Here is a 19,337-nt window from a genome sequence, read left to right on the forward strand (position 1 = left end):
GCTTGACTGGCTGTGTCACCTTTTCCTGTGCCCCCCAAAAAAGGCTGTGTTGGTGCACACTGCCCCTGTTTCCACCACAGGGACAGTGACATGTATGGCCCAGGCACTGCAGCTCCAGCTTTTTCAGAGAGCAGCATCTCATAATCTCTATGAGGAACCTCTTTTGCTGCCCTTGGGTTGCTAATTCCATGTTCTGCAAGTCCCAGACACGACAATGCTTTGCTTCCTTCCTCCTCATGGTGAAACTGGAAATAAGAAATAGGCTCCACTAGTGTTTGACATCTCCCTTTCCAAACATGTCTTAGGGCTGAGGGTTGTCTGAGGCATTTAGGGCCTTTAGGGAGGCTGGTTAAGAAAGGCTGCAGCAACTGACCTTTAAAATTTTCTTTTTAAAAATAGATATTAGGTGGGAAGGGCCAAAAGTATGAATGGTATCTTTGGAAGTATAGTCCTCGACTGATCAGAGAAAAAAAAATTGTGCTTACATGTGTGGATTCTGCATGCAGGCTAATTAAATCAGATTCTGAGTGGGGCTGCTTCTGTAAACCAACACAAGAAAGCCAAGTGAAGTCATAAATTAGCCATGATTATTTATTGTTACTCTTCAGAAAAAAAATTGAAAGAGAAAAAGTAGATGTAGGGCTAATACTCTTCCCCTTTTTCTAAAAGAAGTTTCTTGGGTCAGTTTTATAGCAGAAAGTAATTTTCTGGGATCCTGTGCCGCTGTGATAAATGACAGTGCCAGACGGTGATTTGTTTTGAACCATCAAAGATGAGGCAAAACATAAAGATTAAAAAATAGTAAAACAAATTGCCAAAGTTCAACACCTGCCATGGCTTTATATTTGGGAAGGACTCCCAGCAAACCAAGCCAGTGGCACTCCCACTCCTCCACTCCCAGGCACAGTGTGGTGCAGGCAGCAGCAGAGGAAAAGTCAGATTGTTACCTTAGAAATATTTTCATCATTGCATAAATTATCTGCCTTTGCAGGGATGGGATTAACCATGACTTTTTTGTTATATTTTTGAGAGTGAGAATTTTGGTGTGAGCACAGAAAGCAGAGGTGGAATTGAGGGAAGAAAGGAGTTGTCCAAGAGCAAAGGCAGGAATTCCTGTCCCTGCTCTCATCCCAGGGAGCTGAGTGTGCCCTGGCTCAGCACAGAGCTGTGTGCTCCTGCTCTCCCCTGAGGGATGGTGCTCTGAATTAATTCCCTTAGCACTTCCAGGTTCACCAATGGCTTCACACAGGCTCGGGGGAAGGGCTGCATCTGTCCAGCACATCCCTATGGCATTTCTGCCATGCAGCCCTCAGAGCTCTGTGAATTATCAGTGGCTCTCCAGCCCGGGTTTCTGCTCCTTCCCTCCCTGTGGCTGGCACTGCCATGGCCAGGGACCTCCACCCCGGCCTCCCCACGGCTGCCAGCCTTGTCCTGGCACGCTTTGAATTCCCTCTTTTCCCCAGAAATGAGGACAGGTACCAGAGCCATGGGAAGGAGGCTGAGAAAAGGAAAAAGAAGAAGCTTTTCTGATGTTTTCACTTGTGGTTCCACAAGAAGCTGGCCAGAAACTCTTCAGTAAACCCTAATTCTGAAACCAGTCAGGGCATCTGTACCCCATGTCCCACTCTCACCCCTGAGCCTCATCAGCCCATGCAGAAGTGCCCCAGCAGCCTGAGATGCTCCTCTGCACTCTCTGGCCCTGCCTGGCCAGTGGGCAGCTGTATGAACAAACTGCAGGAATTGCCATGAAGTTACAATAACAAATGAAAAATAATTCAAGAGTCAGTGGGAAAGAAATGTGAATAAGGAGCAAGAGCTTAGGCACCCTGGTAAGGAGAGATCCCTCAGAAATAGAGAAATCAGAGGGTTTGGTCCCCTCATGCTGCGTTCTTTAAGTTGTAGAGTGATTTTTTTAATATATTTAAGCTGGTAAATTTGAATTAAATTCTATTGAAAAGCAAAAAATAATAATCCATGAGTATTCCTGTTAGGACTGGCACAAGTCTTTATCAGAACTGCTTTCTGGAAAGCGTTGTGGGAAATGTGATTTGTCTTCAATGCCTGTGTAAAACACCTCTGACAACTACAACAGCACACAAGGGAGAGTGTGAGACTGGAGATGAAAAGCTGCAAAGGTCACCTTCTCCTCTCCATGACCCAGCCCTGGCCCAGCTGGCCCAGCCCCACCTCCACACTGCCTGGAGCACGTTTGTCACAATGCAAACTTACTAGATTTATTATTACAGATTTATGAGTTTTGAGAAAGGAAAGGACTAACATGATCCCTGAATAACTCCAATGGACAAAGGCAATTGCTGGACTGATCACAGCTTTTGGGACCCAAGCCATCCATCAAACTAAAACCTCCTCCTGTTCCTGTTATCCATCAGCCCTTCCTTTAGGTAGGCTGTCAATAAATGTTGTGTCAGCAGGTCAGAGAGGATGATGCAGTTCTCAGCTTCAAAGGGCTTATAAAGCAAGAAACAAGGGCAAAGGATGTCAGGAAAACTGTAAAACATTTTCTTTGAGACAGCATATGCAGCTGCCCACATTTGACACAGATAACAATGCTGACTAGATCAAATAAACAGGAGATAAATAGATAGAATATATTTATGGGGGGGGATATTATACAGGTGAAGAGATAGAGATATATAGAGATGTTAAACAAAAAAGATAATAACCCAACTAGGCCAAACTTAATTAAAAAAGTAATTTTGTTTTTTTCTTTCTACCTATGTTTTGCACATCACAGTTCTCAGAAACCCTCCAAACACCCAATAGAAATATTGACTATTTTGGTAGTGACTGACTCAATCAAACTTAGGGAAATGTGAAGAGGTGTATTTCTGGAGGATCCTGGGTAGGAATACAGAAATAAGAATGAAACCTGATGCAAAATAAAATTAGAAGAGCCAGCCAAGGAGAGCCCAGAGAGAGGGACCTGCAGTACTAAAATATGTAAGGATCATTCAGAGAAGGAAAGTATTAAGAGAATTGTATGAAATCAGCAAATAGATTCACTGCAGTCTTACTTTATGAATTACAGTAAAAATCCAGAGCAATTCCTCAGGCAGATGTATACAAATGTACAACCCAAAGTGAAGCCAAATCAGAATCTGTCCCTGTCCCTTCCCCTGTGACAATACTATCTTCCTCTCAAATTAATGGTGTGCACAGCACAAGCCACCTTCTATAAATGAAAAAAAAAGATATTGTGTGTGGTTTTCAAGATTGAACAAGACATTCTATCAACATGCAAAATGAACTAATTCAGCCATTGCAAATGAACAGATTCACAAGGCAAAAGATAAACTTTCCACATCTCATTTAATTTATGCTGTCTCACTGCACTGAGAAAACAGCTTTACCCATTCTCTAATGTATTGAAATGTTAGAAACTTTAATAATCAAAACAAAACCAAATAAACATTATGAACTGCTTGAGAGAATATTTTAAATGAGCAGGAGAATAAAGAAAAGGTTCGTAGTTCATAAGAGTTTGCAGTTTCTGCACTAGAAATCTCCCCAAGGTTGTATGTGAAAGAAATGAGAATGAACTGGATGCAGAAGGGAACCTATTGCTGGGGACTGAATTTAGGTTTCCACACACATACTCTTATTCTGCAAAGACTTCTAAGGGTATCTAAATCCTTTAAAACATGTAATTTAATTATTTGGTTTTGTTACTTATGTTAGATGCGGATTGAGAGACATTTCTGAGAATGGTTCTACAACAGAAAATCAGGGCTTTGAAAAATCCATTGTGTCCACTGGTCCTTTTGAGGGTCAATTCCCCCTCATGCTCCCACTTTCTAGTTTTGTTAGGCAATTTCAGATTTGTTCTTGCCTGTGTCCCTGAGCTACATTTACAAAAGACAGTTTAATTTAGCTGGGCACTTCTCAATTGTTCACGGAGAGATCAGTCTCATCCAGCCTCCCCAGCTGCCTTATAGGGAGGGAGAGCAAGTTTGAAGGTCATTTTATGACTGATTGCAGCCCTGCACTGTAAGAATCATCCTAAAATTTTACAGAATCAAAAACTTCTATTCCATTTCTGGGAAGAAAAATTAAAAAAAGGTGTTTCAATGATTATACAACTTTTGAGCTGGGTTAGTGTCCTCAGACAGCCTAACTTCAGCCTCAGAACTGTCTTTAGATAGGAAGCCAACAATAAAATATGGTAATTTTCACTGCTTTTAGAGCCAGGCCTTACACTGAGAAACTGAGGAGAAGAGGACAAAAGTCAAGAGTTTTGTAATCATTCTTCAATTTTTTGTAAGAAGCTGTAGAGTTTTCTCATGGCACAGACATGAAGAAATCATAACCAGTCTCCCATTGTTAAGAAATACATTAGACTTTTAATGATTGTTTGAAATAACTTAATCTACAGTGTTTTGTTGTTTGTTTTTTTTTTTTTACTTTTGATCCAATGGCAAAAATCCTTGTTTTGCTATGATGTGTCCACTTGCAACAACACAACCCAAATTCCTCTATCTTACAGGCTACAAAACACCAGACCCCATTTTCCCTGAAGTTCCACCTGTGAAATGCACTCCTCTCTCTCTTGACAAGTACAAATACACATATATATTTATGATACAAATATAAAGGCAGCAATTCCACAGCATCCTCTCCCTCCAGCGCAGTTGAAGTCACCCACTCACCTGCAGGACCTTTGCTGTGCTCCAGTGTGGTTCCAGTCCTCATCCCTGGGTACAAATTAGAAGATCACACATCCAAGGTGCATTTCCTCTCAGGATTAACTCGTCATTTTCTTTAATTAAGCAACCATGGGGGAGCTCCCAGTAAAAATAGCTAGGAAATAAAAGATAGCTGGCTTTAAGAGCAAAACTTTTCAACAGCTGGCTCTCTTTCAGCACATGTAAAAATAGAACTCATCAGTCTTCTTCTTGTCCTTTATCTTCAGTAATTTTTCAGCTTTTCATTCTTAGGACTCATGTAAAGGGTAAACTGGGCACCTGCCCCTCATTTTCCCAGCAGTAAGAAATGAATTATGTCATATAGTGATTTTTACCTCAAATGGTTTAAAATTATATTCATTTTCAGATGGTCAGAAATGCCCAGTCACACAACTGTTTTCTTCATTGGGAAGCTGAATTCCCACCAATGTTGCACTTCCAAGTCAAACCCCTCTCACTATAACTCTGCAAGCCAGCCACTATTAAAAACAAATTCCTGCTCACTGGATAAGCAGCAACAAACTGGAATGATGGGAATGCCTGTTTTGTCTAGAAAACATCAGGTCCCTCTTTACTTTGAGAGGTAAAAAGTCTTTAAATACACCTCAGGTACTCGGATCCCAAAGTGAGGAACAGAAACACCCACCTTGTGAGGACTTGCTGAGGTGCTGAGGTGGGAAGTGCGATTCCCAAGCTATTTTACTTGGTCTGAGACATCTCTTATCAGGGTTTTAGGCACCCTGACCTCCCCTGGATGATATTGAATAGTAATTATTTCTAGCTCCTCTTTCAGCAGGGCTTCAGTTCAAGAGTCCTGGCAGATCAATGGCACTTCACATTTCTAGGTGTATATATTTTGTCCAAATGTCACAGACCATGTCTATTTTCCTTTTACTTGCATTATGAACTGACTTTTTATTGTTCATTTGGAAAGTCTTTGGTTCTATATCTTGTTTTCCTCAATTCATTTATTGCTCCATAATGATAGGTGTTATTCAGTAAAGTGTTTGAAAAATTACCACTTTAATAATTTATCAGCAGCATGATGAAAGAGGCAGTTTAGAGCATGCTTTAGCATTTTTCCATTCTATTTTTATGGAATGGGAAACACTTCAAATTATTTAATGCTGTATTAACTTCTAATTTGCCTCATCTATGTGTAGTTTATCATACAATTCCATGCCAGAGCTGGGGATTCCTTCTAAGTCATACCATTCAAATCAACAAAATTAAATAAAAAATAAAAAAAATTTAAAAAATTAAAATGCTGGTATTAAACAATGTTTCATAACCTATATTTTTAGTGGCTTGTATAAATTTTAATTAAAGCTAAGTTTAATTAACTTCTGTTGGCTTATCTGCCATCGTATAGAGCAACAACTACTCTGCTGCTTCTGTATTCCTGTTTTATTTTGACATAAAAGTCAGATTTAGCACAGCACAGTGTTGAAAGGTGTGGAAATTACCCTGGGAACATCCCTGATGTCGGTGAAGCAGTTTGACATTTACTGTGATGTTACACAAGGGATTAGGCCCTCTAACAGCAGCACTCCAGGGAGCAGGAGCACTGCATCACCTGGCATGTGCCTGACTCAGCAGGAGTGAAAGATGGTGTTTGGGAAACAAAAACAGCAAGAAAAACGGTGCTAGACCATCAGAAGGGGATGGGGAAATGCCACAATTGGTAGGTTACAGCCCCTCTCAGACCAAGTCCTTTCTTTCATCTTTAATGAAGATCTTTGTGCGATGCCAGCTCTCCTCACTTACCTGCCATGAGTCACCTCACACAGCAGATCCTTCATGCCTGACTGGTGGGACATTTTGGTAAAAAATGCACAAACCCAGAAATGTGTTTTGGCTAAAAATGCATGATTTCTCGCTGGAAAAATATTCAATGCTCTTAGACCAACTTTGCCCGAATTTTCACTTAATTTAATAAGAGTTATAACAACTGAATATTTTGTACTCTAATTCTGTTGGATACATCCTCTTGGAAACATTTCAAGCAAATCTTTAGTGACTCAGACCTCAAGATTTACATGTCAAGAAAAAAGAAATTTTCTTGCTTTGTGCATCATATTTACAAAGTAAATATTCGCAATTTTTGACTAGAAAACAGTGTTTCTATTTCTATCTCACCTCTTTTGAGGGAGCATAGCAATACACATGGTATTTAAGATTTTTGGATGGCTTTCTAAAATCTGATTTCTACAACTGCATAATAATGTTTTCCCTTTTATTCCTTATGTGTCCTCTACAATCCCTAATGCTTTACTTGGCCTTCTTGCTGTTGAACTTCATGCAGTACCCAGAGAACAATCCAGAATGATTCCATGATCTCTCCCTTGCATAGTAATAGTGCAGTTAGAGCCTACCATGCACAAAAATAGAACAATTTCTCCCCTCTACACATTAATTTGCATTATTGCTGCTGAATTTCATTGCAGTTTTATTGCCCAGCCATCCAGGACTGCAGGATCCTCCTGTACATGTTGGCAGTCAGCTCTGGGCTTGTCAGAACAAAGCAATTTTGTATCATCAGCAGAGTCCTTTTTTTTTTTTGGCTTTGTTTTCATGTCTTTTTCCTTCATTTATGAGCATCTCAAACACATTGCAATGCTGTTTTTCCTGGAATATCTAAATAATTAGCTCCCAGCTTCGTTTCACATTTTTTATGTAGTTTTATTACTAACTCTTCTATGACATAGAAGTTCAAGTCAGCAAGAGAATTTGGTAAAGGACTTTGCTAAAAAGTCCACAAGTGACGTATGGCAGAACAGTCCTGTGCACATGCCTTGGCTCTTAGGGCAGAGGGGTTTCTGCAAAATTCTGGGCACCTCTTTCCTACAGTATCATCCCAAACCACGAGCCTTTCCCTCCCTTTCTTTCCTGTTTCCATGCTGGATGCAGAACTCCACTGCCCTCCTCATGGGCTTTTAAAGATTGGCATCATTTGTCTCTCTCCTGTCTGCTGCTAAGATGTATTTAAACACTCCATAATGCCAGGAATAGTTCATCAGCTTTACACTTCAGATCCTCTGAGAGCTTTGGGGCACCAGCATCTGAGCCTGGCAATTTGTAACTGTAAATTTTATTGATTTGCTTTAAAAACATTTCTGCTGAGCTCTCAGCATGGTCCCATCTCTGCCTTGAACTCTTCTGCAGAGATTCATTGTCCCTGCCCAGGATGCCCCCTCCCACCCCAGCCCCCAGGGCATCCTGCAGGCTCTCTGCCTCCCCAGGATTTGGGAAGCTTTCCATCATCAGCTTTTAGGTCTTCAGGAAACCATGTCTGGAAATGTCTCCCAATCCATCTGCTGTGCTTTACAGTTCAGCTACCAGTTGTTTTTTTTGTTTTTTCCTCCCATTCTTAAATATTATTCACATTTTAAAGTACGTCTTTATTACTTTTAATAGCATCTTTCACAATGCTCTTTTACCTGAATGGCTGGGGTTTTTTCCTTCTAAAGAGGTTTTTTTTCCTTTTAACAAGGTGTTTATTCCAGGAATCTATTAGAACATTTTAAACAAGCTTTATGGCCTTTAACTGCTCCTTGAACAGTTTTTCTCAATTTAATGCCATGCTGTTTGGTGTGTGTCTTCCACCTTGAGGATGTTGCATAGAAATGTTGTAAGTTCACTTATACAGATAAGGTCTCCTACAGATAAATCACATGCCAGGGTCAATGAACTACTCACAACTAAAACACCACCTGATTTTCCTCCTCCAGCTTCTGAGAGTTATTAGCATCTCTAAGTAGGTCACCTCTCCACCAAGTTCTCTGTGGCATAGGAACAGAAAGAACCTCCTGCCCTCAGAAGAAGAAGATTGTCTAGATATCTCTAGATTCTAATCTTATCTTTTAAATAACCCCCCGTAATTTGAATTCAAGTGTACTTTGTAAATGAGAGTAGGATAACTGAGGGGCACAAAGAGAAGGACAGAATAATGCTTTCTCCTGCATTAAACCTTGACCATCCATATTGCTCCCTGAAGTGTCAGCACTCTCAAAGACTTACTCAGCAAAGCAAAACCTCAGGGATACCAAAAGCTGATAAAAAGACCATTCAAATGTGAGTGGGGGAACATGCCCCAATTGTCTTTGTCATTTTTCCTTTTAAAATAAATACTGAATTTCACTGCACATTACCAATGTGTATTTGCACATCCCTGTTGTACCTTCTGTACAATCTCACTCACCTATAAATGTCTCTCAATACAAACCTGTCAGACTCCAACACCCTGAAGCTGAGCAGAACTTGGGGCAAAGTGGCCACAATTCCCAGGGAATGTGGTTCATGGCCTCAGTTCCTGGGAGGACTAAACATGAATAAAGCAGGAGGATACATGTTTTGAATGCCCATCAAATAAGGGAACACCAGTTTATCTCATTGGTTTTTCATCAGAATTAAGAGCTTAAAATAATACACAAGTAAGTTTCCTGAAAGTAAAAATTTGACAGAAAACAGAGCTGTCAACAGCAGGAGAAAAAATGTGTTCATCAAGAGATGCTTCCTAAAGAGAGAGCTGGGATGTCACTGAGAGAAGCTTAGGGATGGATGAGTCCTGAAAACCATTCCTCATTTTTTATACCACTGATTGCTGCTGTCAAAGACCTTCAATCTCTTGAAGAGGTAGAGTTTCAATCTCTTACACAGACAGAAGTGTCTCTATAAACACCAGGAAAAGGGCTCTGCTTTTGGAAGTGAAACACTGGTGGATTCATTTACCCAACAAATCCAGAAAACTTTTCTTGCCCATCCTGAAGGAATTTCCTCAGACACCTGTAGCCTGCAGAATGGATTGATTTAAATAGCCCACGTGGTTTTTACCATTGCAGATACCAAACAAAATCATTTCTATCCATGGGTCCAGGAGCAGGTTTCCCCCCAGAATACAGATATTTTCACCCCTGATTCTTCTTTCTGGTAACCTGTCATTCATAGGAGCTGACAAATACAAATCTCAAAAAAGAGAGATGGGGAGGGTGGAGATGGAAAAATCAAAGCAGCCACACAGAAGCTTTTCCATCAGGGTGGCAAAGGACCTGATCCTCAATAGTAACCAGGAGGAGGGAAGTGTGGGCAACAGCAGGAGGGAGGGAGGTGACACACTTCTCATTTGTTTTTCATTGTGTCCATCATAAAATTTCAAAACTTTTGAAACTAAGAGGAATGAGACTGGCAGCAACCATAACAGACATGGGATGAGACAAGGCAGCCACTGAAAGAAAAAGATGGAGTAAGGTCCAGTAAGATTTTTTTCTGGGCTACTTAATTACCATGATAATTGTTTATTCCTCCTTCTCTCATATTAAACATTTACTGTTCCACACAGCACTCAGCCTTGTCTTTAGCCAGGATGAAATCATCCCTGGAGCAGGAGGAGCCCAGGTCAGAGTGCTCAGCTTTCCCCCCACGCTCCAGTCTCACCAGGCACCCAGGAGATGCTCAGCTGGGAGCAGGAATGTTCCTCCTGCTTTTCATTCCCACCTTCTGATAAAAGAGAATGCAATCCACATTGGTAGTATACACCACTTCTGCTGAACATAAATGCTCTGAGAATCAATACAAATAATTATTTAACCATATGTATAATGCAGACTGTTTATTTTGTTTACTCTTTGCCCTTACCCTCACAAAAACAGGCAATATGCCAATACATTGAAGTGTTTAAGGTAAACACATCACTCCTGTGCATTTTCACATCACTGTGTGCCTGTTCCTCTGCTTCACACATGGGGAACCAGAAGCCCCAGTAGCTAGGCTGTGTTCTTATTGTGCCAGACATTAAACAAGAAGTAAATGTGATACATTTTTAAATTGATGGTGTAAACTTAGCTCTGGAGAACAACTCTCTCTGCAATTCCACTGGACACAGTGCATGGTCTTTCAGGTTGGAAGAGCTGTGCTTCACCTTGGTTAGAAATGGATTAGGGAGACTGTGAACAAGTCAGACTAAATTGGCTGAAACATTAGCAACCCTTATCACTCCTCCTTAGGGGCTGTTTACAAATGGGTGAGCAAGACTTGGATTCCCACATTTAACACTTTTATTCTGGCAGGAGAAGCACACTCATAGCACACAGCAACACATCACCCTGCCACAGGACAGAATAAGCATGTTGGAAGCTACTGCCTCACACGAGGCATCTGCAGTAGAGGACAGTACTGTGTCTGTCACTGCCCAAAATCTCCAACAGAGTTTGCAGTGGCTTCACTCATGCACAGACCACAAACCCAGAAACCTCTGATCCCCTTGAGCACACTCAGATTATGAGGAAATTACCTTAGCAAATGCAATAGGTAATTTTCTCCTCTCACAGGAAATAAAAGAAGCCTTTAGTAGCATTTCCCCAGCATTTTGTAATCAGACCAACACTGTCCCTGCTGTGTTGTCACTGTAGAATTTGCACCACACTAGGGCAGGGGTGTTAGGACAAGAGAGCAGGAAAAGTCTGATCCAGACCCACTGAGGGAGCTGCAGGGCACCTGCTGACTTCATGGGCTCTGACTGCAGCCCTTGGAGCATCACTCACACTGCTACAAGAGCTCCTAGAGGGCCACAAACCTCAACCACAGCAGGATTCACACTGCTGAAATCCCACTGCAGAGCTGATGGTGGAAGGCTGGGGAGGCTTGATGGGGAGGGAGTCAGAGGACAATTCCCACCATCAGCTGCTCCAAATTAAACCCCAAATGCTGAATGAGAGACTTGGAGAGGAAACCTACACATAAAACACAGAGGAATCCAGCTGCAAAGATGTCAAGACAGTCAACTAGGCAGGATAATTTTTTACTTGTTTTAAGAGTAATTATATTGAGAAAAATTTAGAAAAATGGTTTATGCATTTTTTAAAATTAATTGCTATAGAAACAGATTAAGTACCTAGATGATCTCCTTCCTGAGCTATCCATCAAAAGGCTTTGTGGTGTGTTATTTGTTGCATTTTAACAGGCTAAGGAGCTCATGAGCCCCCTCTGCTTCTGAAGGACAAATAGGTTGTACAGGGAGGGAGGAGGAAGAGAGCAGGAAAATTCTCTGGGTACTTTCCTTTGAGCACTGTAGTTCATCATAAAAGTAGGGGTTTTAACATTTATGATCTCTAGCAGAATTTTAGTTTCCCGTTGTAGGCATTTTGAGATGTGCAATAAAGTGTTACTGCATTCACCTGGAGAGAGTTACAAGTTTGGTTTAGGTGTTCTTCTGAAACATTTTGTGCAAATGCTCTCACTCATAAAGATGGACAGTCCAGCTGCTGTGTCTGAAAAGGTGTATGAAGGAACAACATGAATGTTGAATAATAGAATAATTAAAATACAGAAGGAAACAAAGGAGGTGAGTGGGATAAACAACTCCTAATTTTGTTTTATCTTATAATACCCAAGTACATCTAATATAACCTTCCTATCTCTATATAAATCCTTAGGTTTGGGTTTAGATTCTCCAGTAATCTGGATCTGGCACAGATTTTCCACAAAGCAGCAAATGTATAAAACCTCCTTTCCTTTTCTCCTCATCCAAGTTAATCTATTCTGTATCTGTGGTCCCTGCATCACCTGTAGATCCATTTCTGCATCTTCCAGTGGAGTTTATAATTCTCTGCAGCTCCTAAAATGGTCACACGTGCCAGTTCATACATTACATTGTACAGCTGGAGACACTTAAATGAGACATTGATAATCTGAATAATCAATTTACTTGGACAATCTGATATGCCCCCTCTGCAAGTTGAATGTGTTCTTTTACTTCCACGACATTATTGTAATTGCTTGAACCACTTTTGTTGGGGTATTTTTTTTCCAGCCTTAATTACCTTGTCATCTATTATTAGGAATTTTAATATGGCCATTAAATGTCACACATAGCTTTCAGTTTTTTCTCTCTCTCTGGTTCACAAACCTGCAATTTAGAAAAGTCCAGCCATATGCATATTTTTATACTTTGACATGTTTAAAACTTTGCTCAATGTCAGGTTTATTGCAGCATTAAACTGATGAACTTGCTCTAATAATCAATGTATAAATAATCAATTTAATGCTATAATAAAGGAAACATAAACCAGCCAGCTCTCTGTTGAGTGTGCTGAGGTGCAGTGACATTTGGTGGTCATGCACGACAACATTTGTACAAGCTTCATTTAAGAAGGTGGCAGGTTAATTGGGACAGAACACAAATGCAGTACAGCATCCATAATAAGCAGCCAGTTCCAGTGAAATAAACAGGGAAAAAACTGGAAAACTTCTTCCACTCCTTCCACACACACCCCCTCAAAGTAATATTCAGAATACACAGGTATCTTGAATTAGCATCAGTGTGTTTTTATAAATTTATAGGAAAATACAGAATGATCTCTGCAGGCATCAAGCTGTTTTTCCTCATCTACAAAAAAAAAAGAATAAATAAATAAAATGTGTGTAGCTCCAGAGTCCCATGCAGTTGCTGGATGAAGTGCAGATACGGCTTCCTTGTACTCAACACTTGGTTCCAGAAACTAAAGGAAACCAGAACCAGTACTGGAGGGACAACACTGACAAATCGTGTGTTTCACACTTGATTTCCTCTTTACACATCCTCACGTATTTCCCCTCACCCCAAGCCTGCCACTGAGCAAAACCCAAATCAGGATTTGAGGAAGAACTGAAGGCTTCTATGGCAACAACATCAATATTTATCTGTAGAAATTACAAGCTTCAGCTAGGATGCTGGAAAAGGGCTCTTAAATCTTTTAGATTGATCAAGAGCCATGTTTTATACTGCAATTTGTGTATCAGTATTTCTGAGATGTGCTCTCTTCCCTTCCCAGGATGCCACACTCACACACACACAGTTACAGAGGAACCAAGACTGATATGCTGGGAAACTGTAATTGACAGTCCAAGTTTGCTCTGCAGATGGATTAAACTGTAAAAGAGACTGCTTTGAAAAAAAGTGGGTGCTTATCACTGAATCTATTTTTAACATGCTCAGGTTGGCTGCATTATTTTTTTCATCAAAACCATAATTCAAAACTGAACTACCAGAAGAGGTTAGGTTTGCTTTCTTTTTTCCCTGTTTCACAGACTGAAGGGGCAAGACATGGCAGATACCCTTCATCCACCACCTCAGCAGAGGTGAGGAGTGGTTCACCCTCTCCAGGATCAAGCAGCTGATACAGACAGGTCCTTACCTGCAGGAGCTGAGGACTTTTGTGCCACCTCAGCTGGAAGGACCTCATGCAGGGCATAGGCAACAACTCTGCTTGCAGGTCAACAGCCCAGCTCATGGGGAATTTTGGATACTAGAGTTCTCCCCTCTGCACACTGTGCCTGTGTCTGCTCTAGCTCTGGTTGTACCCAGATGATGATGCCACAGTCCCAAATGCTCAGTTAGTGCCATGATCAGGAGGGAGTAGGTACCACTGCTCTACAGAGACTTCTTTGCATGTGAGGCAATTCCTCCTTGCATACAAACAAGGCAGAGCAGCCAGAAGTGTTTCTTTGGGAAGATGGAGAGCCCAGCTGGAACAGTGTGTACACAGACTGTGCAGTAGGAAAACAATTCCAAGTGTACAACCAGTTGGATATGTTTAAATCTGTGGTGAGCCTTAAGACTCAGAGAAAGAATATCATTATTGAGAATAAAATAGTATGAGGGATGAGGAAAAACCATAATTAATCCATGGTTAGATAAGCTGTAGCTCTGCCTGCAGCTGGCTTACAATGCTGGTCCTGTGTAGTTTTCACTGAAGTTTCTTTCCCTGCTGAGCACAAAGTGCTTGAGGGACTGGAGGAGTTGCCTTCTCCCCAGCCAAGCACCACCACCCATTTCCCAAACACTTCAGGGTCATAAACACATATCACAGGGCCACTTTGGGAAACTTTCCTTTCTCCCTTGGAAGAACAGGATTTTACCACCCACTTTTTCCAGAACAAACCTGCAGGGGCAATGAGAGGAGATACAAGAACCAGCTCATTCCAGCCTCAAATATCACCCCAAATCCTTCCCTGGACAGATTCCCTGCTCCCCAGGAAGGGCAAGCAGAGGAGAAGTTTCTCCTTTTGACTGCACAGCTCCCTTTCTCTCCTCCCTTTCCCAAGGAGGCCTTTGGACTGCTGCTGCCAGCACTGCTCCCACCATGGCTGCTTTTAAACTCTTCCCTAGGGCTGTGGGAGAGCCAGGCAAACACTGCAAGAGCACTGATCCATCGTCCTTCCCAATGAACCCACACAGCACTAGGTGAGTCTGGCACTCAGCCTCTCAGGTTTGGTCTCTGCCATAATGAATGAGTTAAATGAATAACTCATTAGCATACCAAAGAAATTGTACCTTCTCATCACATCATAGTAAGACAGGAAGAGTCTCATCCTAATGCTGTTTATGAACCACATTTCAACTTTTTCACTCGGTATAAAAAGCACCTTGCTCTGTTTTCCCACTGTGCTGAGGCCTCTTCTTGAAGCACTGTGCTCCTTGAAATCAGCTGAACCCCTGCTCTTCCAATTTTTTATTGCTGAGCTCCTAGATTACACTCTGGGCTTTGATTTTTAATAAGAAATTGACTGATAGAGACTCAGGTCCCTGACAACAACTGCCCACAACTTTGCTTCCAGCCTCATCTCAGGAAGAACAAACAAAATTTAGGATAAAACAAAGCTACAAAACTTTAAATGCTCTCTCACTGTGCTCTCCCTTTTAAGCCTAAAAGTTCTCCCTAAATCAATTTTCCACACTGCTTTTTCTTTTGTCTTGCTTAATTCTGATTATACTGGCAAATTACTGTACTTGTTCCTTCATGTTCCTCACCTTCCCAGACATGTGTATTTTTGTATGAGGTTCTATATTTTTCATATGCTGTTCTAAAAACCCTCCTTCAAATATTCAAATATTCAGATTCACTGTATTTCCATAAGAAATTCCTACAAAGAAAAGATAAACTCCCCTGTCTAAACTCAGTACAATTTCCACTGCAATTAAAAAACCCTGTGAACACAATAAATTTAGTGCCTACTACAACCCAAAAGGAAGAACACTTAATCTGGCAATGTAAATACCTTTAAATGTAACAATTTGTGTCCTTGAGGAATGAAATATTTTACTGTAACTGCTTATTTCAAATGTGGAATTATATTCAGCATAATTCTTATTTTATAATGACTATCTGAAATGTAGGATATAAATTACACACAAAAAGGGCTGCAAATCCATAGGAAACCACGTAATTCATCATTCCTTTGTGGAAATAACAGAATGATCTGGCTTTCCTGCCTTAGATGGAAGTTTATTGAATCAAGCACTGGCTACACTTGTCTCTAAGGTTACCAGTGCACCACTTTATTTTGGAGCTGCAGCTCTGTACAGAGCAACATATTGCAATAAAGTGTCTCTGTGCTTGTCTTCCCAGAACACTTCTCTTTCTGAACCCTCTTCTAATGGTGCTGAAAACCTTCTTAGGACTGGACCCTGTGCACTCTTTCATTTGTCAAATGTGTGTGCCAGGAAGAGGCTGAGGGGTGGAACAAACAGAGCACTTCTCCAGGCATGTGCTGCTCTCCATGAGGGTTTTAGAGGCATCATTTTATTCAAAGAGCTCTTCTGCAGCATTATCAGACACAAGGTACTCTGTCCACACTTTATCTGCCCTTTCCTTTTTTTCCACAGTGAGGCTGGAGCGTGCACAGACCCTGCTGGAGCTGGAATTGCTGCCAGCTGCTCTGTCAGCTGGGTGTGTGGAGTGGGTCACCAAGTGCCCTGGCCGAGGTCCCACCCTCACCTCAGACAAACTGGAGAGCAGCAGGATGCCCATATTGCTCTCTCATTTTTTAACAATATTCTTCTTATTCCCAAGGCAACAATTTCACACCTTTGCCTATCAATTGTGCTCTCTGATGGACTGAACTCTCAGATTGTGACCCCTCTCCACGGAGAGCTGTGAAGATTCTGCACTGCCTGGGGGATGGGAACACCTGCCTGAACAGGTACCTGCTTCCCACATGAGCCTTGGGACATCAACACCTGAATTCCCACAGAAACACCTCTGACAGCTGCACTCAGGACACAAAATACATTACAGCAGAAAACATCAATTTCCTTAGGGAAATATTTCCTAACTATCTCCCTACCAATTATATTCCCTCTGATGGTTTTATCAGTCAGAAACATTTTTTTTTTTCCTCTTTGGTTATGAAATCTAAAAAAGGGCTGTTACCACTTTATGGGATATTTTATTTAAAAAGAACTGTGTGAGTATATATACACACATATATATGTATATACATTATATATATATATATTCTGTCTTCATGGAGTATAGGCATGATTAAATCAATTTTGTTGTTGTTAAATTCCACTCAGGTAAAATAGGATATTGGATTTCTAACCTAATGATAGAGGAAAGAGGTCTAGTCCTGAGTTTAATGGAAACTTTGGACTGCACACACACAGGTGGTTTAATTTCCTTCATTCTATCCAAATACCCAGTCTAACAACACTGTAATCTGCAGACACTGGAAAACAAATATTTTATTCACCACTGCACATTTAGGTGCTACATTTGTAAGATGCCTGTAGTTTTACACCCCCAATGAGACAATCACTAACACTTGGCATGCACCTACCTCCTTGAAGCTGGGCTCCTTCTCCACTCTCATGTCTGAAATTCAGCAGACAGAAGTTTAACTAAATTCTCTTTCCTTGTCAATGCTCCAGGCACCTGGGAAGTTGTGACTCTCCTTAGCCACATCCCAGGAGCTCCCCATTCTCTGTAGCACTCTTGAAATCATCCAGAGGATAAAGAGAAGGAATCTTGATGCCACTGAAGTGCAGAAGATACATCAGTAATCAATACCAGTGAGATTCTTCCTTTCCTGGACACAACTGACTTGCCAGGATGAGTTACTTGCAGTAAATATGAAACACCAGGACCACTGCACCTTGCCTGTGTGCTTTTAAACTGTGCAGAAGAAAGTGACATTCAGGATTTTTGGGCATCCTCCTCTCGCTTGTTTCTTCAGTAATGTCTAATAAACCTGTGAGGAGGGATATGAGGTCACACCTTGTATCCTCTGATTTAATTAAAGGAGACAACTCTCAATATTCCAAGTTTCCAAGGAGAATCTCTGGCTTCAGATCAAATAAAAGCTCTTCTATCTTAAAAGGTGTGATTTCTCAACTAACTGAACCTAACTGACTCCAAACTCAAGTGCCAGAGCTGAGAGAACAGAGACAATCATTCTCACTTTGAGCCACAAAGAGAGATCTACATATGCCAAAAACTGAGCAACAAGGAGCACTTGGTTATAGCAAATCACAGCAGACATTGATAGAACCAGGTCATAAATAATTCAATCTTTGCTGCCAAAAGATTAAATAAATTAATTAAAAGAAAATATCAGCCTTTCTTTGTACTCCACAATCTGGGGAAAGTATTCCAATTGACATGCAGTTATGCCCAGTTTTGTAATATAATTGAAATTTCAATATGACCTACAGGTTTTGTAGATTTTGCAAGTTGTAGTAGCAGAAAAAGAAGAGAGGAAATCAAGAAGGTAAAGATAAGCTCTAGCAAGCAGTAAATGGATATGCTGATTCCCTAGCTTTCCATAAATTAATAGGTCTATTCTAGTGAGTGTCATATTTTAAGGACAGCTGAATCAAACAGCAATTCTTCAGACCTAAAATGTCATCACGGTGCTTAACAATGGATAATCTAAAAAAAAGTCTGCACTTGTGTTATTTCAGTGCAATGTGTATTAACTCTTGCTCACTATTGTAGATCACCTAGAGTAATTAATGATTGCCATTAGTTACAATGTAGATTAGTTATTATTATTAGTCATGATCTGATAGGTAACACTGGTCAGTTGTGCTGTAAGTAGAAGGATGATTTCAACAGGTCAGCAAAAGTAAAGGGAAAAGTAAAATCCTACACCAAATTCTTCAGTCTAACTAGCAGAGCCTGCATCTGGCAAACGCTTTTGCAGTTTCTGAAATCAACTCACGCATAAAAATATCAGTGAAAACAATTAATTTGTGTCTGATGCTCACCCTTGTGTACACAATTACATAAATATACCTGTGCTTGTAGGACAGTGTGAGAAATCATGAGAACATTAAAAGCATGCCACATTTCCACCCAGATTTCAGATAACACGATTTTTAAGCATAGCAGTCTTGCCAAAGGCATTCCTACAGAGGGCTATGACAGGTTCAAAGTCTGGAAAGCTGGAGGTGGGATGTTGGGGAAGGATGAATAGGGAATGGGGACTTGAAACAGAGCTATAGGGAAATAAGGAAACTGTGGGATCCAAAGATCTGGGATAACACATTTCCTCAGCACTTGCTGCTGCTGAGACTAGAAGCCTTCTCTGCTTCCTTTTGCAGGTACCTAAACACAACTAAATGTGACACATGGCAAATATGAGCATGGAGTGGCTGCTGTGCAGAGAAACACCAGCACATTTTGGGGGAATTGGCTTTTTCCCGTATCCTTGGCACACCAAATCCATGCTCAGCATGAGCCCACAGCCTGCATTTCCTTCATTTGGCTCAAATTGGGAAAAACCACCTCAGTGAACTCAGCTGGACAAGAACATCATTTCCCATGGAACTGGGACTTCATTTCCCATGGAATTGGGGCCTCATTTCCCATGGAA

This window comes from Parus major, chromosome 7 (genome assembly GCF_001522545.3).
Source record: "Parus major isolate Abel chromosome 7, Parus_major1.1, whole genome shotgun sequence".
Lineage (NCBI taxonomy): Eukaryota > Metazoa > Chordata > Aves > Passeriformes > Paridae > Parus > Parus major.